Below are 26,900 nucleotides of genomic sequence, written 5' to 3' on the forward strand. Positions count from 1 at the left end.
CAATTTAGCAGTTATGTCTGTACCAGTAGTGATTATAATAACTAAAAATAATTACTGAGAAGATAATTGAGTAATTTTAGCATTTCTATGAATAATATTATGATATTCCATGTATTATGTTATATATAATGTATTTATTATTACAGTTGTTTTGCAAAATTATGCTGGGCATCATCCGTTCTGTTACAATTTTCATTCTAAAATTACGTTAAAATAACTTGCAGCAATCTTTCCACCCAATTAACCGTAAAATTTACGTAAGAAACATTTTTTACTTTTACAGTTGAGAAACCATTTACAACTTGTACGGTTAAAAAGCCGTAAATTCAAAACTAAATGGGTTCTTTTGAACTATTACAACAAGCTTGGTTTCAATACCATAAAAAAGAATTTTAGCATAGGATTGGAGCTAGGCTTTTCATTAGCTAATGGGCGTTGTAGTCTGGTTGTGGTTGAATTGTGTTTTGCTAATTGAACCGTGGAGTGTGGTTTAATTAGTTTATCTGGCTGTTAGATTTTTTTAGGATTTTTGTATAAAGCAGCTTTATGGTGCTGCCATCTATGCGTGAATGAGAGTATCGTATTCTAATAGTCCAGGATAACTCATTGGGGATAGCAGGGCACTGGAAATTCTTCATGTATTAAAAGGAATGGGGGAAATATTCTGTACAAATCTAATAGAATAGAATAGAGAAATATTCTGTCACTTACAAGTATAGATAAAATACATGTAATAACAAAAATTTATTATTTATCCATAGATTTTAAAATATAATAAATTAAGCATAATATTAAAAATATTAGAAAAAATATTAGGCTAATGTAACACAATTCTAATTTCTCAACCATTGCATCTAAGTTATGACAAGCACAAAACATTTATAACACAGAATACAAAACAATATCTATAATTATCTTTTAATTCATATTTTAAACAATTTAAAAATGATATTAAAATTTATAAAGCTAACTATAACTATGCTTAAAAGTATTATTAAAATTGAGAGAAAGCAATCTGATTAAGTAAAAATCTTCAAATTTCGGTTTAATTCAAATATTTCATGAACCTTCAATAATTTTCCAGTTTTTAGCCTAAAACAAGATATATTTATAGCCTTATCTTTTTACATCGAAAATTTGATTGATTCACATCTAATACCTAATTTCTTGCTAGATAAAAGCCTTAAGCCATCATCACGCATAGCCAAGGAGAAAACATCTCACCACGTGATTTTCTTTCAGTGAACTGGACTCAGTTTTCCCAACTTAAATCCAGTCATAATCAGGGTAAAATACATTCCCATGCATTATGGAGCATCATTATTCATCCCCCACCTCTCCATAACGCGTGGAAATGCATTTTACTCTGATTTGCCTCTCGGCCACTGTGATTTTCCTTTTTTTGTTTTTCATCTTTTTCTGCCTCTGCTTCGGTAGTTTTTCCAGTTTTGTTTCTCACTTTTATTTTTCCATATTTTGCTAGCTACTTTACGTTTTTATTTCAAATCATTTTTGTTCCGTTACATTCACGTCTGGCAAGTCTAGAAAATGGGAGCCGATTTTTGAAGTGCTTGAAACATATCGACTTTGTATTCATATTTGTGCATTTTTGAAGCGATTGAAGTTTTCAATCAAGTAATATCTTTCCACTTAAGTTTGTTAGGATTATTTATCAAATAATCACGAATTTTGATTTTTTGACTAATTGTCAAAATATTTGCACCCCGTTAGAATTTTAGGACAAAATAATTACCATTGGAAAAAAACATTTAATATTTTTAACTAAGCAAAAGTGTATTCTAAACTTATTTGCAGGTATTTTCAGAAACAATTATTTAAATAACATTTCTCTTATCATGGTTTTTTTTAATCTCCTTCACTAAGGGAAATAAAATTAAAAAAAACAGCATAGCTATAATTTTCTATATAATAATGGAATAACTTTCTATTCCATCTTGCAGTGAAAAATTGTCTGGGCTTTAGAGAGGAAAAATAACTTAAGTATTTTTAAAGTTATTACACTTTTCTTAAAATCACCAATTTTTCAACATTTTCCAGCCAAAGAAAATTTATGAAAATCAATGCCTTATTCTCATTTTTTGAAACTTTTTATGAACCCAGATAATACAGCATTGATGAAAATTTTCAAATAATAAAAAACTTTACCGAAAACGGTTTTTCGTTTTCTCAAAATAATGATTTTTCTCCATATTTACATTTTGCACCATTTTCAGAATAAATATTAGAGGAGGCTAGCTGACTATGAGCTAAATTTGACCTAAAAGTCTTGAGTAATTAATATAAACTCTCAGCAGTTGTGAAAATAGCATATTATTTGCTCAAAAACATCATTTCATGCATCGATAGAGCGTTTAAAAACCAGACTTAATTTTTTTAAGAACAATTTTGTATACTTTTACTACTAAGACATATTGTGGAAACGAAATATTTCTCTACATTTAACTCTAACAAGCAAACTCTAATTGTGCCTTTTAGAAATTTTAAGGATTAGTAGTTATTTAAAAATAGAATCATTAGAAAGTCACGATAAATCGCAATCAGTACTTCAGGATTTGAAGCAATTAAAATAAAGTGCAGAATATGAATTTAGTACCTCAAATATTTTTTACTGTTTTTAGCTCGAACAATCTTTTAAGAACTTATTATGTCGGCGTGGTAATTTATTCCTTTTTGAATTATGCATTGATCACAAATTCCTGTAACAGAAAAACTCTTAATAAGTAATGTTCCGTTTTAAAATATATATTATTGTTTAAACATTGGGAAATCGTTTCATAAATGTCATTTAAAATAGCAAGATAGTCTAATATATATAATTCTCTTACGTGTCTCCCAAATTTTGGCTGTATTTCTTTTCTGCCGGTGGCAACGTTTTCTTTGTTTTGTTTACGTTACTATTTCTCTTACACGGTGAATCGACCAATGATTGCCACTAAAAACATGTAGCGCTTTTAAAAACGGAAACTGAAATAACCAGAGAGCATCAGCTGCGGCAATCTCATACTATTAAGCTAGGCAGAAGTGAGTAGTCTTTGTCGATAGATCTCTATTTTAGTATTTTGTCGAAAGCGCTTTTTTTTCACGAATTTATATATTACGAATTTATTTCACGATTTTTGATTTATATCACGAATAATACTATAGCAAATTTCTAATAAGTTTAACGAATTACATGTCATTTATTTGAATTCAAATTTATTTTAATGACTTAGTATTTACTAGAAAGATGTAATTTTTAAGAAAAAAAAGTTTTTATATGGATTTGAATGATTGTTTTGAATTCTTAGAATTGTGTGCATTTGCAGAGCACCTAAGTTAGTAGCGAGCGAAGCGAGCTTGGTTAGCGAAGCAAACCATATAAGATTGCGTAGCAATTTTCGGGGGTTGGTGAGCGTTAGCGAGCAGGGGGCGCAGCCNATAAGTTTAACGAATTACATGTCATTTATTTGAATTCAAATTTATTTTAATGACTTAGTATTTACTAGAAAGATGTAATTTTTAAGAAAAAAAAGTTTTTATATGGATTTGAATGATTGTTTTGAATTCTTAGAATTGTGTGCATTTGCAGAGTACCTAAGTTAGTAGCGAGCGAAGCGAGCTTGGTTTGCGAAGCAAACCATATAAGATCGCGTAGCAATTTTCGGGGATTGGTGAGCGTTGGCCAGCAGGAGGTGCAGCCCAATAGTTTGTATTAATAACATGCAATGCACGAGATTTCTTTAAATAATAGACAGTATCTAACTTAGTTGAAAATATCGATCCATTTAAAAACATAGGAAAATTTTGAAAATTAAGTAATCTAAATTCACAAAATACCATTTGTATATGACTAAATCATTTTCGTGGAAATTCTACGAGAGAACGTTTTATCAAAACTCAAAAAAATTACTATCTTCACTTGTTTTAGGATATAAAATAGCAACTTAATGTAAGAAATCGATTAACGTAATTTTATAGAAAATACAACATAAGGGAAAATAAATGTAAGTGCTCATCTCTAGTAATCGTGCACGGAGAACCTGATTGATAAACAAGTGCACTAACCTCTATACCATCCCGAAATACTCTGAAAACAGTTTTAAATCAGCTAAAAATATGTAAATAAAAATATAGAGCCGCGATTGGTCAGTGGTTAAGGCACTAAACTGTCAGTGTAAAGAACTGGGGTTCGATCTCTGGTGACGACTTGAATCCCACCCAGCTTCAGATAAACGGGTACCAGTTTATCTAGGAAGTAAAGGCGGCCTTTTCGCAATGCCACAATCATGTTGTTGGTCTCGAAATCGTAGACCCTTCACCTCCATTTCCCTCGAGGCTCAAAACAGGCTGCTGCGAGAATTCTTTACTTTTTAAAAATATGTTATACAATTCTCAGTATCCATAAAGAGTACACACGAGAGAAGAAGTAGTTTCGTCAAACATTTCAGACATTACGTTTCATCAAATATCAGAATTCGTTTCATTAAAAATTACGTGATTTCTTGAAGAAATAATCACTGGATTCTGAAATACAGTCCAATGATAGTTAAATCGTCAAAAATGTTCAAGTTTTCAGAGTGCATGTAGACTTTAAAATTATTACCTTCATATTTTTACTGTATTGCTCACTGTAATGCAGTATATATTCAAGTTGTAGTTATTTCAAAATATCTATACTTCAGTGAACTATATAAGTAAAAGAATATCTTTACAATTTAAAAACTAAACCTGATCAATTAAAATTTTGTCGTTTTATTTCAAGTGCTTGAAACAGAAAAAAAAGTGAATGGAGAAATGTTTTTGCCTAACAACAAAATTTTATTACAGTATTTTAATGCTCATTTATACATTTTAAACAAGATTTAGAAACCGCTACTGAATTTTCAACAACAGAAAAATATTTTTCATGATTTAATAAATACAATTCAGTGCTTAGTTCTGAAGTTTTACTAAAACATAAGTACATTACTTTTCCTTTTTACGACATTTTTTGCCCGGTAACATTTTAAGAATAAATGAACTAAATTTGTAACAAATTGTCCCTTTACTTTACTTAAAAAATTTTTTAAAAATCTGAAGAAATTTCAAATTTGTAATCTTTTAAAAGCTGAAGAAATTGTATAGTCAAGAATATAGATAAGGAATTTAGTTTGTACTATATATTCTAAGCTTCGCTTTAAACCGTTTTAGTTTTTCAAAAATGCTTATGTTAATTTTTTTCAAGGTCATAAATCTTTCTTTTATAATTGTTTCTAAATTATGCAGCATAAACATTCCAAATGCAAACTATTATGCTTTAATTTTGTAATAGATCTAAGATAAAATTATTATGTTGACAAAAGAAATACATAAAAAAAGACATGATTTAAGTTTTAATAAATTATAATATGATCAAAAGAAGTTTTCTAATTTCAAGAGGGAAGGCACATCAATGCAGACATGTAATAATGTAATGTAAGAAGAATTTTAAGTAACTTTAAGAATTTTAAGTAATTGACTAAAAATTAAAAACAACAAGAATTTACTACTTATTTGATAAATTAAAAATGCTATTATAAGAGAAAAAATCATTAACCTTAAATAAAACACTCGTTAAAAATGCTTATTTTAAACATTTCTAATAGTGTCGTAACATGAACAAAAATAAATAATTAAATAAAACTTTTTAAATTCAGTTTACGAATTCAGTATTCCTTAATTTTTCCTGTACATACATATTATACTCGAATAATTCAAATTTTTACACAATTTGTTAGTTTTTCATTTTATGTATCTATAGAAGATCAGAATATTATTTAACGCTTAGGTAAATAAATTTTTGAAAAAATAATGATATCTATATTTTAAAGACTCTGAAATCAAAAAAAAATTATTATTCTATACTTAATGACATTCAGGCTTCTACGATAAAGCTGCTTACGATACTTTGCGTTATGCATTTAAAGTTTGCTTTTTTTAACGATATTTTTTATTTATTTATAATTTAATACCCCTAAAGAATTAAACTTAGAAAAATGGGCTGAAAATTACGTATTTAGACTTTCTCACTGTGGTTTTCTTTTCATCAGGCTCTTTAACAAGTTTTAGTATAAACTGGTTTTCTTAATAGTCACTATGGGGGCAATTTGCATTTCAGAGGAAAATTCGCTTCAAATTTGTTACAAAATAAAGCCGCTGCTTTAATCCAAGAACTATCATTAACTATGAACATTTGCAGCATTAGTTTTGATGAATTACTAGAATAATAAACATAACTTCTCGTACAAGTAAATAAAATAACTTTACTTAATACCTAACTAATGAAATTTCTAAATTAAATAAAATCGAGCTATATTACAATCTGAATTATTCACATTCCCTTTCTGAACTGAACTTATTTTTGCATCTAAGTTAACTGCGTAAATAGAGCCTTTCCCATTCAACTTTATTTATTTAGTTTAATCTTATAAAAGTGGTAAAACATTAAATTTTAAGAAAATTGCTAGAAATTCTTCATTTATTATCCAGACTTTTATTTAAATAAATATCACGAGCAATGTATTGACAAAAATATTTACTTAAAAATTAATTTGTCTTAAATATGCAAGACAATTTCTAATTTGATTCTGCATATGATCATGATGAAAGAGAAAAATGAAACAAGATGAAACAAAGCGCTGAAAATTTAAACCAACTTATTTAAATAAATTTGATCAGTGTGTATACAATTCATCATGCTCTTTTCCGGTATTCATGTTCATACATGGTATTTTTGCTTTTTATTTTTATTTACTTTCATAGTACTATAAAAAAATTTCAAGTAATTTGCAAAGTCAAAAATTGGTAACAATATTGTTAATATGCCCGATGAGTACTGAACTATCATATTCTAAGCAAGCAGGTGATTCAAAAAGCTTGGTTTTGAAATTAGCTTACCAAAACAAAATTTTGAACACCTTCAAAACGCACAGACCTGGTCATTAATTAGCATGTCACTGGAAATTTAATGATATACATGCCGGTAATTTTTTATTAATATTTAAACAATAAAGCAATAAATATTACTAAATATCCCTGATGTGTGTAAGAGTCAAGAAATCTTGCAATCAAAGTTTCTATCACTTTCTAACAAGAACACTCAAATCTCTACAAAACCTCCGCACCTGTCTGTATTAAAGCGAAAGTTTTAATTATTTCCATCCGGTTACAAGCCGGAATTGCGCTATTAATTGCAATTTCAATCATTGTTTAACAAGCTTAAATAGTCAAATTCAACTTGGATTGTGCACCTTCACTAGATTTTGAAAGGTTAAACTGTTAATCAACATTAATGCTTTGACGCCAGTGTTATCATCCATGAAAGAATAAGAATTAAAGAAAGAATGATAAAGCTATTCGAATTGTATAAGAACCAATAATGTGTTCTAAATTAAGACAACATGCCACATAATTTTACATTATCTTTCAAGACATTTCTAGCTAAGTACAACATCCCAGTGTTAGACCATCCGCCCTATTTTCCTGACCTAGCACCATACATTTTTTTATATGTTTCTTACGATTAAATATGAATTAAAAGAAACAAGATGTTGTGAAAGTGATGCACATTATAAAGATACTCTCAGAAGAAGACACCTATATGTGCTTCGAAAAATGAAAAATTTTCAGGCAGCGTAGTAGGGATAGAGGAGGAGTATATATTGAAGATGATATAAACTGAATATATTTTAATACAAAATATAATGTTTTAGAGCTACAATCTCGCTATTTAATAGCCACACATCGCGCAAATTTCATCATACAATAGTTCTCTAAACACTAAAAGCAACTTTGCGCGGCCATCTTATCAACAAATATGCTTCATTGTCAATTAAAACTTTGGCTACTTTTAAACTAACTGCATTACACAAATTTCAACTGGAGCTCTTAACCTCATGCTAATTTAAGCTACAAATGCTTCTAAAAGAGTTTAAGCAGACACTAACTTCCATTTTATAGCTTATCTACAAAAATTTAACCCGTTTCCGATCTAAACAAATTTAAAGATGCGAAACTAAAATAAATAAATACAAAATTTTAGCAACAGCATTTTATTTATAGGAAAAAATAATTTTCTTTCTGACAAACCCAAAATGAAAAATAGAAAGTGCCTTATCCTATCGTATAAAATTTCGATCCCTACCAAGCATTTATCCCACGTCTTCTCTTCAGTTTTGAAGATTTTATTTTTTGATTTTTTATTTTCGGAACAATGCAATAAAAATTTTCGAGCAACCAACTGCAACATAATTTACTAACAGTTACAAAACTGAAGCAAGTGTACTACATTTTCCTATTTTGTTTGCTCATTTTAGTTAAAACTAGTTCTTTATTGCATTCTTATCTTTTATGAAAATGCGAAAATCAATTTTTAACGTCAATAATTTTGAGAACATAGTCTTTCAATTTTAGCTTCACCTTTTTCTTTTAAGATAATCCAAATTTTCTAAATTAAGATTCGATCTGCAACATATGGCTCTTGACATGACTCTTTTATTAAAGACATAATTATACGTCTTTTTCTAGCGAATTTATTCGAAGCTTTTGGAGAAAAATTTCGCGAAGTATCAAAACTATTTTTTTTACCCTTTTATGCCTTTTCTTTTAGTTTCTGTATTAAATGGCGCAGTTTTTTTCTTTTTTCCTTCGGTTAACAAAATAAGTTAAGCTGATGAAATATGAAGTAGGCAAAATATTTGTCTTTGGTGGATAAATATTTACACTTTCTTCTTATTTTTTGTAACTATAAAAAGCGTTTAATTAATTTTAGATAATCATTGTTCCTTTTATTACAATCTTTCTAAAAAAAACTAAGAAAATGCAAGAAAAAATTTAAAAAAGTAAATATGCAAATCATCTCCTAAAAAAATAAGCAAAATGTTTTATTTTTAAAATTACTTATTTAAATAATTATTTTAATTATTAAGTTGAATAATAATTTCAAGAAATTCAATTAATTACTTTTATTCACTATTTTAATTACCTTTTTACTTTTTAATGCAGAAATTTTACTAAGAATATTTTCATACTTTTTACCTTATTATGAATTAATTTTGGTCAACATAAGAAAAATATTATGTTTGGTGGTGATTATGATTATGAAATACAGCAGATTATGATTATGAAATACAGCATGAAACACCAAGGTCTTTTTCTGCGTTAAAGGTAAAATCTTCCACAAACTACTTATTTTTAGTTTTTCAAACTTGTCCTTATTTGCTGTTATTTAGATCTAACAGAAACAGTCCTTTATCATCGAAATTTCTTTAATTTACAAAATTAATTATTGAAATTTTTTTGAATATGAATGAAAAAATTTCTAACTACTTTTATTGGATTTTACCTTTTAGTGCAAATATAATTCCGATAATATTTTTAGTTACTATTTGGTGGTTACAGATTCTCTTTAGTTATTATTTCGTGGTCTTTTATAATGAAAAAGTATTCCTAAATATATTATTTCTTGCAATTAGAGTGTCTGAAAAAACTATATAAATGTAATCGACCCCGTGTCCCATATTCATCAAAAGGTTCACTATACAAATTATACTAATCATATTTTTTGAATAATTTAAATTTTAAACATTAAATTAATTAATCACGAAATGGTACTAATTGAAGTAATATTTTTAATGGGAAAAATTACGCATTTAAAAAAAAATATAAAAACAAAAACTTAATTTTTCAAGCATGTAAACTAAATATAAGTTTGTAAAGATATTGTATACATAGATGACACTTAAGCAGAAGTAGAAAGTACAGTACTTTTTAGCACTTACGTTTTAATTTTTGACTTGCGTTTAAATTGTCTTTCTGTAAAAACTGATTGACAGTTCGTGCATGTATCGCTATCCTGACAATTTCTTTGCAACTTATAACTCGAAATCAAAAAAGAAAAATACTTTCATTAAATAGCTATCGTACAATTATTCTGATGAGTACCTGTAGGTTATTGTCCTTATAAGTTATATTATTACTCCAAATTGAAAAGTTTTTATTAAATAGCTATTGTGCAATTTTTCTGTATAGTACTTAAGTCAGGGCTACTTAAACCCTAAGAGGTTAAGTTGCAAAGGATGAATTTATAGAAATCTTTTCTGACATTTGATTAGTAAATTAGTAGGCGTAGTAGTCACAAAGCAAACTGTTTCTAAAAAATTAGAGAGCTATTGTACAATTTTCCTCCATGGTACTTAAGTCAGGGCTACTTAAACCTTAAGAGGTTAAGTACCCAAAGGATGAATTTATAGAAATCTTTTCTGACATTTGATTAGTAAATTAGTAGGCGTAGGAGTCACAAAACAGTTTGCAAAAAATTTGAAAATATTCATGCAAAAAAACTATCATTCCTTTAGCTCATCTCACCAACTTCTTACCTATTATTTGATTGGCTAGCTGTGATTATTTCATGAATTTTATATTTGTATATTTATGTATTCAACAAATAGTCAAAGTTTAAAAAGTGGTTATTTTAAACGACAGGTTCATATTTTACACCAGTTGTTCAGGAACAAGTTAAGTCTTGATTTCAAATTTAGTCACCAAAAACAAAACTATACTTCAAGTATTCCGAAACCACTAATAATTCAAGTATTTCTGAAAATTTAATAATTTCACCAAAACTGTGAATTTTGCCGAACAAAAACTTTTAAAAATCGATAAATGCTCCAAATTTTAATTATTGATTTTATAACTAAATATTTCTTTGGCATAACTACACATCGGTCATATCACCATTAGAAATGGAATTTCGCAGCTGAAGATTTGAAGGTTTAATTTACATTTCTATAAAATTTCAATTGAATAGGATCCTGGAAAACTCACTAGCACGTAAAATTGAACAATACGGTTAAATAGAAGCTTAAAGAGGATCATTAGATTCGTGCTGAGTTAAACCAGTCATTCTAATGACTCACAATCTTAATTGCAAGGATGTGTTGTGTGTATGTTAATAGCATTTATTTATGAACTTCTTAACGCTCTCAGAAACAACTGATAAATTAAATCGTTCGAATAAGATGATAAACCTATTTGAACAAGCTTCACCCGACATCTAGAATAGAGTAAAAAATTATAGTAAGTGTTAAATACATCATGTTTAAAAAAAGCTAGAATAGTAATAGAAACAGGAAATCATCGGTCAACTACATTGGCACAATTATTACAACACGATAAACTATACCTTAATCAACTGTCAAAGATAAATAATTTTATTCAGTAAGTTATTTCTCTTTATAACTAATTATACGATAATATAGTTCAAATTAAACAAAACACTTGATCCAACTTAATAACTTATTAAGGTTCATTGATAATTCTTCTATCATATGCTTTAAAGAAATGGTATTATAGTTTAAACTTAATACTGATTTTTCTAAAAGTGCATTGAATTAGATATCTGATTTAAAAAATTCTAATAGGAAAGAGGGGCAGAAAAATCCTAACAAACATATACATCGGAGATAGATAATATGTCTCTAGTTCATACTTTTATGTGGAGAAAGTCCTTATTGTATGAAGAGAGCCACCGCGTATTCCCTACCTATCCTTAAATGTTCGAGAAAAAGTTCTTTATGGCAAAAATAGTTTGCTGATATGTTCAAACATGATGTTACATAGCCAAACACTTGTTTGTATGACACTACGTCACCATGGCTATGTCTTTCAGAAGTAGTATGATTTAATCGGGGTTTAGGGTGATATCATGGAACCTTATGTTCACCTTTTTTAGGGATGTAGTTAATCCTGATTTCATGGATTACAGCAAGGTACTTTTTTGATCGTTGATTTTCTGTATAGTAAAGATATTGGCCGACAGGATCTAGAATGAATTTAAACTTGTTGAACATACTGAACATATCAGGATGTTCTGGAAATGGTGACAACTTGCAACTAAACTAAAAATAACTTAACTCAACAACTGGGATCAAATGTCACAGTAATACTGTTAATTTTTCCTGAATGAAATCATGGTCTTTGAGCTGTATGTCATTGAAAACATTAGTATAATAGGTGGCTATAACTTTCTTTCAATTCATTTTGTTGTATGACTTTCTGACCACTGTTTTGTGTTCATCGATGTTACCCTCAATCATGCGCGTATATTACGATTTTGAATCATTATTTTGTTTGCATATTCAACTTATCTGTACTCTAAATTTCAATTAAACTGGTTCAGTGGTTCTAGAGATAATGAGAGTAATTCAATAATTTCTTAATTTTGGATACTAGTATGCTAATATGTCTTGAAAATTTTTCTAAGCCCAAATCTACAATCTTTATCTGATGTTTCAATAGTTAGGTAACGGATGCACTTTAATAGAACAGAAACTTCTATGAATTTAAATACAAACCTAACAAGGAACATTTCTATGAATGAATGGTAAATAAAATTAAATGAGTACGGTTACCTGAAAGGAATACCATAATTAGCATTTATTCCCCAGAAGTTTTAATTAGCATTTCTTATTAAAAATATCCATTGATATTTTTGTAATGAATACGTAATGAGAAAATATATTATTATTCGATGCAATTTTCCTTTGCAATTATTTATTTTGTTTTATATTGTAGAAATTAATTTTTTTATATTGCACAAAGATTCCAACACAGAAAAATCTACACAAATTTACTAATTTTTTGGTCTTACATCAAAATCAAAACAAAAATTGTAGTGACTGTTATTACAAATGGATTTAAAAGCCAATAAAAGAAATAGATTTTTCAAAGTGCCAAATGGGCTATTTCAAGGTGGTAAAGTTATTAACACACATTTCCCATTTTGAATAAAAATTTTAGAGAGTTTAGAGAGTTATTTAAATTTTTAGAGAGAGCTCAAATTCACAGATTTTTTGATCTTACTTCAAAATCAAAAAACAAAAGTCATGATTTTTATTACAAATGGATTTAAAAGCCAATAAAAGAAATAGACTTTTCAAGGTGCTAAATGGGCTATTTCAAGGTGCTAAAGTCATTAACATACATTTCACATTTTAAATAAAAACTTTTGAGAATTTTATTATATTAGGGGGAGCAGAAAGTAATGTTGTTTCGCTTTTATTAAAATTTTCGTTAGTCTTGAAAACCAATTCATTTCTTTCAATTCATTCTCGATTCGGCATTGAAAGGTTGTCGCTAACGAGGGTGAATACATTATTAATTAAAAATAAAATCTTGATAACAAATACCAAATGAGCCGAAATGACATTATTTTCCGGATCCCATAATATGATTTCGAAAAAATACTTTTAATGTCTGAATTAATTATTACTAACTGTTATTTAATGTGCAAAATCTATTTAAAAAACGTATGTTCTCTGAATAGACAGAGCTTTGTTTCCATATATGTATTCTAATTTTTGTCCCTCAAAGTATGGGAGGAAGGGTAATTTATCAAGTTTTATGACCAATTTAATAAATTACTATCAGTCTGAATTAATTATCATGTATAAGCCAATTAATCTTCGAATGCTGGTTTCAAGCAAATAAAATTTGCTTTATACTACATAAAAATCAGACCTTTAGATAAAAAGTTATTAAGAGTTATTTTTTCTGAATGTATTAAAACAATTTTTAAACCACTCACTATTGACTTAATTATTCACTGTATATTTTGTTCAAATTAAATATCAATGCTGAAATAAATTATTCATGAATATAAATTAACTAAAATAGATTTTGAAAGTATAGATTTTAAAAATATATATTTTCTAAATACGGACTCCTAGTCCATTCTATTAAGTAGATATAGCACAACGCGTGTCACATATTTCATCTAAACTTGTTACAAACAGTACTACTGCCACATATGATCAGCATAAAGATGCCACCGAAAAGAAAGAACTGACAGAAAGTAAGCGAAAGAGTAGACAAAAATTTCTCTACTTCTGGAACAATTTTTCACTCTAGACCTACGACAAAAAAAAGAAAGAAAATTGCAGACGTGAAAATATCACGCTACCTAAATTGTATAACAGACATTTTGTTCACATTCAATCTATGGTTTTTCTTTTTGACAGTTAGACACGCAATATCACCATTTTCTTATTTATTTTCCCAGTGGCTGTTATCTATTCACCTGGAGGAATTTTACTCGTGAGAAACGAAACATGGTTTGAGATTAAAAAGATTCTATGAGAGTATCGGATTTGAAATAAATTCAATGTAGGTATACATTGAGAACCTTTCAGAGCTTAAACGCTGTATTACTTTAAGCAAAACTGTTTATGGAAAAGTGTTCTCTACTATAGAACTACAGTTGATTTCGTTAGCCCGGATTCAGCTTGAAAACTTCATATATAGTAGATTGAAACTTGAAAACTTCATATTTAATAACGAGCATTACTTGCGTTCAACAAAAAATTTTACATAGATTTTTGATTTTTTTTCTTAAGCTACCAGAAAAAAAAATAGAATTCGTCTGTTCGGCAAAATTTTATTCCCTTTGAAAAGGTTGAAGACCCGGAGTTATGGCGTGGTTATAGTTGATTGAAATTGTGGATAGTGATTGAAATAAATGATAGAATTTATTGCTAGGTAAACCATTGAATAGATTCTATACCTACTGTGTCTTTGGAGACATGTAACTGTGTTGTAGACATGTAGCTGCGTCTTATTGTAGCTGCTTTTGGAGACATGTAGCTGCAACAACATTCAATCAGAGAAAAGAAAATAAAGCTAGCTGTAGCATCACGTTCATTGACAGCATTTATTTTTAAACATTATTTTCAACGACATTTTCTAGTTCATTTTTGCATATTATGGCTTTTTTTTCTTCCTAATTGTGGCTGACTTGTGTTTAAGGAGCAAACTGCATACATCCTAATGTTTTCTTTGTAAGTAAGTTCAACTGCATTCATCTCAATAAGTAAAATGAAGTAATAAGTTTCTTAATGCAAATAATGCAAAATAATTCAAATTTGTAAAATAGCTCTATACAGATTGTTACTTATAGAATTCACCGTATCATCGTTATATGTAAAAGAATTATTATCATTTTGTCATTACATGCTTCAGAAATTTTAGAGCTCGCTAAACTACAAAATACATAGAAAAAATGGTCGAAACTACCACAATATGGTAACATTTACCATGTTTCTGGTTCTATGGAAACACCAAAAAAAATGAACAAATTTTAACGAAGGGTTATAGTAGTCATTTTGGTAAAGTTAAGAATAAAATGAGGTTTTATAATATGTGATAAAATTTAGTATATGTGAAAAATATTTGGTGATTTTATCATGATACCTTAGAGCAGACATAAAAACCGCTTATTCGGTTAAATTTACTTTTTGGTTGTAAATTCTTTTACTAAACGTGAGTAATAATAGCAATAATTTTGAAAACTAGAATTTTCAATTAAGTTACCCATATGAACGGAAAAATTTCCAAATAAATTGTATTACCGTATATTTTATTAGCTATAATTATGACTTTTATTAACTATAATTATGACTTTTTTTAAACCAGAAATGTCATTACAATACAGTACGATAATTTTACTAATTTCTTTTATCCAAGTAGTTTATATTCGTTACAACCTTAATATAGGACTTAGTTCAACCATATTTTCGTGCAAATAAGCTTAAACTGGAAAACACTCTACTGAGGATCTAATTAAGCAGAAATTTGATAGCAAAATTAGTTTATTTCTTGATTCAAATTTGATTTTTCTAAGAGTTTAAAACAGAAGATAAAATTAAATGAGCAATTCCTTGTTCCCGAGTTATATTTTCTTTAGAAGGAAAATGAAAGAAGGAGTTTATGTCCACTATAATTGGGATTTTTCGTGGATTCGTTAAAATGATGAAAGTTTTAAGTATACTGATCATTTCTTTAAGCTTCTATTTTAAATTTAAATACATATTTTTGCGCTGAATTAGGGCTATTAGTAAAATAGGAGATATTAATGAGATTTTACTGCTTATTGGTGTACGGAAGTGATTATTGGAGTATAAGTGCATTAATCCACCTTTTTTCTATTGGAAATATCATTCGGTTTTAATTACATGTTGCCCAACGGTGTGTTTCTTTTCCTGGTTCTTACACTAGAGATGAGATGGACTCAGACTCAATTAGTAAAAAATAGATTCGAGCTCGGGGGTGCTCGGACTCAGAATGAAATTTTCATATATTTCTTACTATTTTTAAACAAACAATTCTTTCAGTTGGTAAGTCTAAAAAATGTAAATATATAATATATAAAATATCATAGTGATATGTTACATCCATTTGGTGCTTTTCCTTTGTAAGGCGACACTGTAAAAATTACGGATCAAATTACGGTAAAAAGTACGACACCAAAGATGTCGATACATTTTACGGTAGAATCTATTTTTAACGGTACATGTTACTGAACAAAAAATCTGATGTACCATACTTTTAACAAAAATAATTACCGTAAAATCACTGAATCACTCTAATTAAATAAATATTACTGTAAAATCTATGATATAATATTTTGCGGTGAATGATTTGATGCATCCAAGTGAATGTGCTTTGTACCTATTTGATCAGGAATTTTTTACAGTGTGGCACTAATTTAAAACTACTTTTATTTAGCTTCACTCCATTGTTTTTATTTTCCTATTTCTTTGAGACGTATATTTCGGGCTCTAAGTAATCTTTTATCGCCCGTATGGGCTCGGATTAAAATTCTTGGGGCTAGGATCTTCAAAACCAAAGCTAAACTCGTCTCTATTTTACACCGCTAGGAGCATCACATGAGATTGAATTTCGAATCAGGAAAAGACCATTATCATTTCATGTAATTTCGTCATCGAGACTGGTCATTGGGGGTAATTTTGAGTCTGAATCAGAATCTAAAAAAGTCATTGGTTCTGAATTTTAATCTAAAAATAAGCTTTGGTGCTAAATACGAATCATGGAAATCGTCAAATTTGAGTTATCAATAGAGTTGTCAGTTTGTTTAACAAAAGTATGCTTTTTTATTTAATTTTGTAATTTAATTTACAGTATTACGAATTATATAGAATAATTTTGATGATATTCCGAAAAATAAACATTAAAGTTTAGTTTGAAAAATATAATCTTTAAATATTCTGTCTTATTATTTCCAAGATAATAATTTTAAATAATTTTGTTGCAAACAAAAATATCACATTCACTTCCTTAAAGAAGGTGCTGAATTAGAAAACAACTAGGAGGCTCCGCCCCCTGCTCGCTAACGCTCGCCAACCCCCGAGAATTGCTACGCAATCCTATGTGATTCACGCCGTGAACCATGGCTCGCTGCGCTCGCTCGACAATGAACACAATGTTCTAGCACAGTCATGTCAAAGATACGGCCCGCGGGCCACATCCGGCCCCCGGTTCGTATCAATACGGCCCGCGATCGCGATGTGTCACAGAAAGAAGAATCGTGTTTTTTAGAGCTTTTATACTTCACTCGATTCATCTACGGAAGTTTTAAAATGTGCACACTACATTTATAAGTAATTTCAAGGGCAGCGCGTGTCTAGACAAGCGAGAGAGATAGACAGTAACGCCATTTCTTAGCGACAAGCGGAATTTTCGACTGGAATATACTTAGCAGCACTACTACGGATGGCGCTCCTGCCATGGCTGGCAAACATTCGGGAGTTGTAACTAAATTAAAACAGAAAGCATCAGGGAATTTTGTGGGATTTCCCTGTATAATTCATCAGGAATCATTGGCATCCAAACATTCAAAAATGGAGCATGTCATGCAACCTATAATTAAAATAATAAATTTTATAAGGAGCAGAGGACTAAATCACCAACGGTTCAGGCAGTTTTTACAAGATTTGGACGAAAAATTTTTTGATTTCCCTTATTTCACCGAAGTTCGTTGGCTCAGTCGAGGAGTAGCTTTAGAAAGATTTTTTCCATTACGTGACCCTATTCAAGCTTTCATGTTAGAAAAAGGTAACCATGTAAAATGACAATGACTGGTGGATTGATTGTGCCTTTTTGGTAGATATGAATTAACACTTGACTGGTCTGAATGTAAAATCTGATTGTCACTCAAATGTGTTCATGTATTCAAGCCTTTGAAACAAAATTAAGGCTGTATGAAAATCAGGTAAAAAATCAAACTTTGGATCATTTCCCTCATTTAAAATCATTTGGCACAGTGAACCACAGTGAATCAATATTCTCAACTTCTGCAAAATCTTATCACGGAATTCAACAATCGTTTTGAAGACTTCCACAAAATGAATAAAACGGAATTCCCAATTTTCAACAATCCATTCAATTTTAAAGCTTCACAGACACCAGTTCATTGGCAAATGGAGTTGATAAATCTTCAATCGGACAGTATTTTGAAAGANCATACGTACGTATTAGCGTTTTATATAATATAGATTGTTTTCCTCCTAAACTTAGCTCCCAAAATAATTTTTCATATTCATACTTTAGCTTGAAAAAAAAATCCATGAATAAATAACTGAATTAAATTCAGTTCACTAATTAGTTTAATTCCACATCGATATCAACTTAATAATAAAATTCACAAGACAAAAACTATAAAATCTGTCTAATATTATAGCAGACTTGTTAAAACATTGATAAACATTCTACAAGCAATGCAATAGTAATTTTTAAACTTTTTCTCCGTTATTATATTTTAGAAGAAAGGAACAAGAAACGTAAATGTATAAGAAAATAAAATAAAAAAAAGCTAAGTATTGTCTGGAGAAAGAATGTTAACTATCAGACAACATTCTTGTTATTTGATATAGAGCCAAGTTATTTGATTCTTAGCGTATTTCCTTTAGAGCCATTCTAATTCATTTATTTTACCTCGAGATACGTTAAACTAATAACATTCAGCTGAATTTAACAAAACGCACTTATTTTCAAATAAATTAAACAAATTTTCAAAATTTTGATACTCGCTAATTACATTAAAATTTTATTCCAAGGAATACAATGTTTCCCATATCTTTTTTTTTAACGTTTTTGTGAAAAGGTGTAACATGAAGATAAACACATTTGAATGAATTCCGCATATAGCACATTATTATAAACTAATAATAAAAATTAATCGCTAATTCAATTATTAAAATGAATTATTAAAATTAATTATCAATATTAGTTATAAAATTTAAATGTAAAAATAAAATATTAAAAAAATCTATAAAATTAACTACAATAATAATAAAATCAATTTTACTCATTGATTATAAAAATAATTTAAAAAATATATCATAAAATTAATCATTAAAAAATTTAGATTTTTAAACTGATATTTTTGCATTTTGAAAATTATAGGTTTTAACAACATATTTTTTTTCATAACCGAATGTAAATGATTCTATATCTCATATTTCAAGAAGTTTTTACTTAATAATAAGCTACTTAATAATAAAATTCACAAGACAAAAACTATAAAATCTGTATAATATTATAGCAGGCTGGTTAAAACATTGATCAACATTCTACAACCACTACAATAGCAATTTCTAAACTTTTTCTCCGCTATTATATTTTAGAGAAAAATAACAAGAAACGTAAATGTAAAAGAAATATGTATATGCAAATGACCTGAGTATTGTCTTTTTACATAAATGAATGTAAATGAACCTCATATTTCAAGAAGATCATATCATATTTATTTCATATTTATATCATTCAAAAATTATGTTGCTAAAATATAATTGGACAATAATTTACAAGACTACGGAATTGAGCATTGATAGTCGTAAACTCAGAATTGGATTGACTCTTCAACGCCAATTATAAAATATTAAATTGTTTATAATTGAATCCTAACATTTTTCATGCAAGCTCTACCAGAAACCCGTCTATAACATATGCGTGTAGAATCTTTATCAAAATTGAAGAAGAAAATATATTTGGGGTTACAAATTTACATTTAAAACAAGAAAAAAGAAAAACGCTATCATACGCGAGAAAGGCGAGTGTATGCTATGTTAAGACCTCTGCCGGTAAAAATCATCAACACCTCTCTTGCTTCTTTCGTCTATTTTATCATCATCAACACCTCTCTTGCTTCTTTCGTCTATCTTATCCCTTCTTAATTATAATTCGTCTGACTTTGGTAACGTTTTTGTTTTATCCTCTCTTAAATATTAATATAGGACCACCAATGTGCATATTTTCCCCTCCATATTTGATAAGGATTCTAAGAACACATATAAAATTTGGTCATGACAAAACACTATCTGTCAAATATGTTATTTGTCCATGTACTTATATATTTATTTTTTCATTTTTATTTACTTTTCGTTTTCTGTTTCACTCTCGGCTACCACGACTTTTCCAGTTTTATTTTTTATCTTTATATTGTTAATTATTTTTTGTGGGTAACTTTACGTTTTTGGTTTTAAATCACTTTTGCTTTCCTCATTCACGTCTGACGTTAATCTTTAGAATGGGTGCCTATTTTCGAGCGTTCGAAACATGACGACTTTAAATACCATCTCCATATTTTAAAACAAGATTTATTAAATAAAATTTATCTTTATGCTTCAGTTTCTTTGGATTATTCATTTAATACCGTATATAATTGTTCATTTATTTTTTGTACATTTTCTTTATAACTGACTTTGAACAGCTAATCTAATTTTTGATTAACAGTTACCAATGTTCAACTCTGTAGACTTATAATTTTTAACTCGATCAAAATTACAAGAGAATTTGAGAATTGAAAGCATTAAAACAAACTAGCCTTTGTAGAATGCGTTTTGATGGAATAAACCAGCATTATTTGAAGAAAGAAACCATGAAAACCTTCCACAGTTTTCTCCATAACACAAAGGGTTTTTAGCCCATGGATGATCCATCTCCCATTGAGTATATTTTTACGTCAGCAGTGAGCCGGGAACAGAATTCAAATCGACGGGCTGAGGTTCGAACTTAGATCCCCTTATTTGAAGAAGAGCGAAAGCAGATGAAAAGTCTTTCGTGGTTTTTGTTATGACTATTGTAATTCGAAAGCCATCGATTTTCATCAACTTTCCTTAAATCAAAAAATTATTAGAAATCTTAAGATATTTTTTATAAAAGGAATCTTACAATTTGATGAAGATTTTTATTATAAAATGAATATCTAGAAAATTAACTTATCACTACTACTACGACTATATCAATTCGATTCCCATTAATTACAACCAATATTTTATTTTGCATTTTTTCCTCAAAACCTCAGAAAAAAAAAGTTTTTTTTTATTTTTTAAAATTACTTTATTTTTATCAATTATAAAGTAACATCTATCTTACTAAGCAACAAATTTGTATTTCTTAGTACACGAAAGAATACCAGAAAGAAAAAAACTAAATCTGAAAAAATCTAAACATTTTTTAAAAACATATTTTTATTTAGCTAGAAAATAATTCAAAATAAATTTTCAATTGTTTATAAATGCAAGTATTAAATAAAATAGTTTGAATCCGTAATATCTATATTAAAAACAAACTTCGTAAATAATCCTCATTCATCTTCTTACAGTATTTTTCCCCTGCATAAAACATTTTTATTTTAATATTACTTTTTCTATTCAGCCAATATGAACCACATATATTTTTACAAAACTTCGAAATAGTTCTTTTTTTGTGAAGGAAGTAAATTCTATAGAAATGCTTCTATAAATCTCAGTATACAATACCCTGAGGATATAAACCAGCGGTTTGAGTCTTAAATAAGTTGCCAGTTCATTTTTCATGCTTTGTAAGCTTTTGGTTGAAAGACTAAATCGAACTCTTAAACAATTTGAAATGAGATCTGAGGGATCTAAGTATTTTTAAGAAAAATCTTTATGTAAAACAAAAAATGAAAATAAAAATATTTTTTACGTTACAATATGGTAGAAAAACACTTATAATATCAGTTTCAATAGCTGTATACTTTTCAAATCAACAATAAAGATTCAAAGCAAATAGCTATATTTTTAGGGTTCATAATGAAACCAAGAATAATACAGTTTATTTCATAGTCTTATTGTTCATTATTTTGAGCATCAGGGTAGTAGGGAATATTGATTTAAATTTGACTATTATTTAAAAGTCTTAAGTATATTCAGAATTGATTATTTTTTATTTTAAAAACCATTATAAAATTATAAATGGATAGTCGTAGTTTTAGTAATGCTTGAAGGTAAGCTTAGTCGCAGTTTAGTAAGGCACAAAAAAAAGCAAGATTGTCATTCCGGTAACCAATAAGAAGATACACAAATAAATAATCCTGTTATGTTTAAAAACAAGTTTATTCCTCTGTAATTTTTAGGGTTTATACCAGTATGGCGACATGACGATAATCTATAATTGTCGCTAAGATCATACTCATTGGCGACAAATTTGGCGCCATGAAATGTGTGTGGAAGAATTTTTTAATATAATTTATTATATAAAGTAACGCGTCTTAATATGTTTGGAATTTAAAAAAAAATTGCAGGGAATTTAATGAACTTTAAAAAGAAAATGCTGCATTAGTTTTATTGTTCTACGCTTGGAATGGAATTAAAATGCGTGGTATTCAAATGGAAAAACTGACAGTGGTCAGGTATAATTTTTTTTAAAATTAAAAGTTGAATTTTCAAGTTTACATGTTGTGCTGTGTTTTGCATTCATATAGTGACAGTATAATTGCTCATCAATGAAATAATATTTTTTGCTCTTTTAGAATTGACTTTAGTTAAAATTTTATATATTTCAGGTAATTAATTTTTAGTATAATAATTTGTTAGTTCTTACTTCTCCTTTTTCTTCATTTATTTATTTCTTTATTTGGTCTCAGCATTTTAATTTCTACATTGGATATATTTATTAATATTATTTTACCTTTTTTTAAATTTATTAAATACCAATAGTTAAACATTATGGGATAATGAACTTAATTCGTGCTGTTTCACAAAACGTTATGCTTGTTTGTTTTTATGAGAGAAACATGCGTGTTTAAAACTAGTTATTTGCTTGAATTTCTTACAAATTTGTGACAAATACTTATGTTTGAGCTGTAGAATCAGTTAACTTCTCTACGTAACAATATAAAAGATTACACGTTGTCCATTTACTAGAAGTTTGGCGACTTTTCTCCTGCAAAAAAGATACGTGATGGACCATTTTGGATTTAATTTTCGAATCCAGCATCTGTTGTTTATACAGAATCACATGTAGTTTCATCAAAGAAAAGAAAAAATATTAGAATTTGATACCAAGCGCAATAAAATTTATATTTATTACTGCGTTTTCATGAAATTACTCCTATTAATAATCAACTAAAGCAAGAAAATAATTTTTTATTTACTGAAACAGCGCATCATTAAAACTTAAATTTTATTTTACTAAAAAATTTCACGTAAGACATCAAATAAGAACTTTCAATAAAATAAGAAATTAAAACTTTACGAGGAGTAAACTTTAAAAAGAGTTTGGAATATCATTTTCAAAGTTAAATGGCATAGTAATCAATACATGAGAAACTATTTATTCAGCAATCAAAGCATTCAACTGCAATCAGGACACAAAGATAAGACATTTTCAAATGGACACGTTTCGAGTTTCGCTGATCACGACTAAGATTACATGAAGCATGACACGAAACTCTTCATTCTCCAAATGATAGTTTTAAATATATAATAGATAGGGATTCTGAAATAGGTGTTGTTTGCAATTTTAATGACTGATATTACAATAGTTTTAGTTATATGAAAAGGCATTTTTTAAACCTTATAAAATGTTCTTACGAAACATTACTTAACAGCAAATTAAACACTTTTGAAATAAATGTGTTTTTTTTTAAACTTTTGCATTGAATTTTATTTTAACTTAAGACTTAATAAAGCATTACTGCAATAAATTGATGTTGAACTCCTATATAATTGTATTTTCATTTGTGGATTAAAAATTACCATTTTTTCCCAACTGTTTCAACCTTCTAGATGGTAGACCGAAAAAAAAATTAAGTAAATTTAGCTTCAAGAAAGTTTAAGAAAACATTCTTTTGACGTATGAAAACCATTGGGAAAGCACGGAGAGATTTTGCGTGATGAAAAAAAAAAAATTTTCGCAATACGGGCCCATCTTCACTATATAATAACTCTCTGGGAGAACCGATTCTTCTTGTTACTAACGCGTCAAAACTTAGTTATAATCTAATGCAACAGATGGCAATCTACTCGATATTTCTGAGAGAAAATTGAGGTAAACCAATCTTCCCCTTTGGTCTTTGTATGCATGTTGTTTACTTTGAAGAGACTAGGGGGGGGGAGAATGTGAGGAAGAGGCGTGAAAGGGGGTGGAGATATACTGAGGGACCATGGATTTCCGGGTTACATTTTTTGGTGAAACTCAATATTTAAAGGGTGCGCCAAAAGTTGATTACTCATTTATACTTATTACTTTTTCACTATTTTTTGTGTACGAAACGAAGTTAGTGTGATTCCTTGTTACTCCTCTTATTTATTTTATTATTTTTGCACCATTCATATTTCGTCATCATTCCAAATATTGGTAATATCAAATAAAATTTAAATTAATGTATGACACTGTTTTTTATTCCTTCATATTAGGAATGCTTTAAAGCATTTACTCTGCTCTAGAAGAAGACTTATATTATAAATATTAATAGTCTAGCTAATAATAATTTTGTATAAATTGTTTTGGGCCTTTCAATCTTCTTTCTGCGAATCCCCAACAGTAAATAAATATTACAGCCTCGATATCATTTTGAATTTTCTTTCACTCACGTAACTATGTAATATAGCTAGTATATAATTATTACATCTCCGAATATTTCAGACCATATTTTACTTAAGAATTAAAGTGCGCAAGGGTTTTACTAAACGGGGAACAATTAACTTGCATTTAATGGTGATCCTAAAGGTATATTTAAAGGGTTATTCTATATTTCTGATGCTATTGAAAAATGTGAAAACTGTATTTTTCATGATTCACGACGAATAAATCTTAATGTCTTTTCCTACATTCTCTTGGAGTTTCAAATAGACTTTTTTTTCAAATAATTAAATTTTTTCTTATTTAATATATTGTTCATGTTTTGATAAAATAGAAAGCATAATTTGTGTAGTTAGTACAGACGGACAGTAAGTTCGGATCTTTGAGTTGTTGAGATTTTAATTAAATGCACCAGATAATTATCATTATTCTTTTTGTTCCTTTACATTGACTCACATTTTTCAGACTCTTTTCCACATTATCTACGCGTCAGTCTGTTTTGCTTTTTTCTTCTAGCTAATAAAAAGATATTTTTCACAAGGTTATCTATTGCTTTTATAAACTTCACTTAGACTTTAATAAACTTCATTTTTTAACTTTAATTATGTAAAATTTTAAGAATAATTATCATAAATTTGATTTTAAAAAAACATTCTTTGCATTAAGTTTTATATTCTAAAAAAATACAACTGAAAAATTAAATTAAAAGCTTTAAATATGGTAAGTAATATGTGCAGACGAGTGCAGTTTATTCCAAAAGTAGCAATCTGCATGGTAACAATCTGGGAAATATGGTCCAAAAAGTTTGGTCAGGAGAATGCTCCAGAGTTTGGACCCTTTAATGTTACTAATTTTACTTTTCGCGTATATCGCTGTAACTCAAGAACTTTTCATGCGAATTGAAAAATTATTGCACACAATTATAAAATTTATTTATCCAAAGATAATTCCATGTAAAAAATAACTTTTAGTAAATATTTGATATTTTTTATTATTTCATTTAAGAATGGTCAAAAAAATTGTAAGGTATAAGAATATAATTTTAAATAGAAGAATACAAAATTTTAACAAAATTGGTTGTATAGTTCCTGAGAAATAGAATTTCAAAAAAATCAGATATTTAAAATTCAAATTCTCAGGAACTATTGAACCTATTTCACTCACATTTTGTATTTTGCCGTGTAAAATTACATACTTTCAAATGATGTAAGAAATTGTGTACCTTAAAGTTCAAAATTTTATCGACTTTCACTGAATAAAAAAATAAAAAAAATAAACACTTGCTAAAAGTTATTTTTTGCCTGGAATTATCTTTGGATAAACGAATTTTATAACTGTGTGCAAAAATGCTTCAATTCGCTCAAAAAGTTGGCTCAAATGATGGCAAAATATGCAAAAAGTAAAATTAACATTAAGGGGTTCAAACTTTGAATCACTCTCCTGACCAAATTATGGGTAACATATTTCCTAGATTGCCTCTACCCCCTATATTTTGGGGCACAAAACTCCAAATCCATTGAAGAAGAGGCATGTTAATTCAAAGAAAGCGCGGTTTTGCGTCTGGTTTCGTAACTTAAAATATCTACTGCACCAAGTATAGGAGTGACTTTAAATATCGTAACTTAAAATATCATCTCCCTCTCGAGACATTAAGATTGAGTCCTAGAACTTGAAAGTTCGATCATTAGATCAAAAGTTTTTAAAGGTGATTCGTTTTTTATTTTGCGCATGGTGCATAGGTTCGCTAAAAACTTAAAGGTATACATTATAATTTTTTGATGCTTCATAAGTAACGCAGAAGAGATGCGTTCTATCCACAAATATTGGCGATTTTTCTTTCTTTTTTTTTTGTAATTTTATTTTCTAAGCTGTTTTTTGTTCAGTTTTATTCATTTTACAATTTTGTATTAGAAAAAAAGACATAAAACTATCACGTCTCTAAACCCTGAAATTTATAATTGCATATGAAAGGAAATTCTATTATTCTAATATTCTAAATATTTATTATAAAATTATTCCAAATAAATTGAAATGTATACAGGGCGTCCCAGGGTTATTGGCAGAAACTTTAAGGGAGGTAGAGGACAAAACATGGATTTAGAATTGCGTAGCAACCCATGGTTGGAGACGTCATGGAAAAGTAGTATGATAGGCACAAGAAACAAAAAGACACAAGACTCAGATCATTTGAAATATCAAAT

General features: G+C 28.3%; 1 long non-coding RNA gene across 1 annotated transcript in view; it reads left to right on the forward strand.

Annotated features, from left to right (window-relative positions):
• The first annotated feature begins 14,207 nt into the window (after window positions 1–14,207).
• Window positions 14,208–26,900, forward strand: part of LOC139425082 (uncharacterized) — a 34,964-nt gene continuing 22,271 nt past the window's right edge. The window contains exon 1 of the long non-coding RNA XR_011636281.1: window positions 14,208–14,852. This is a non-coding gene — a long non-coding RNA (uncharacterized lncRNA). The remainder of the gene's footprint in view (window positions 14,853–26,900) is intronic.

Source organism: Parasteatoda tepidariorum, chromosome 2, assembly GCF_043381705.1.
Source record: "Parasteatoda tepidariorum isolate YZ-2023 chromosome 2, CAS_Ptep_4.0, whole genome shotgun sequence".
NCBI lineage: Eukaryota > Metazoa > Arthropoda > Arachnida > Araneae > Theridiidae > Parasteatoda > Parasteatoda tepidariorum.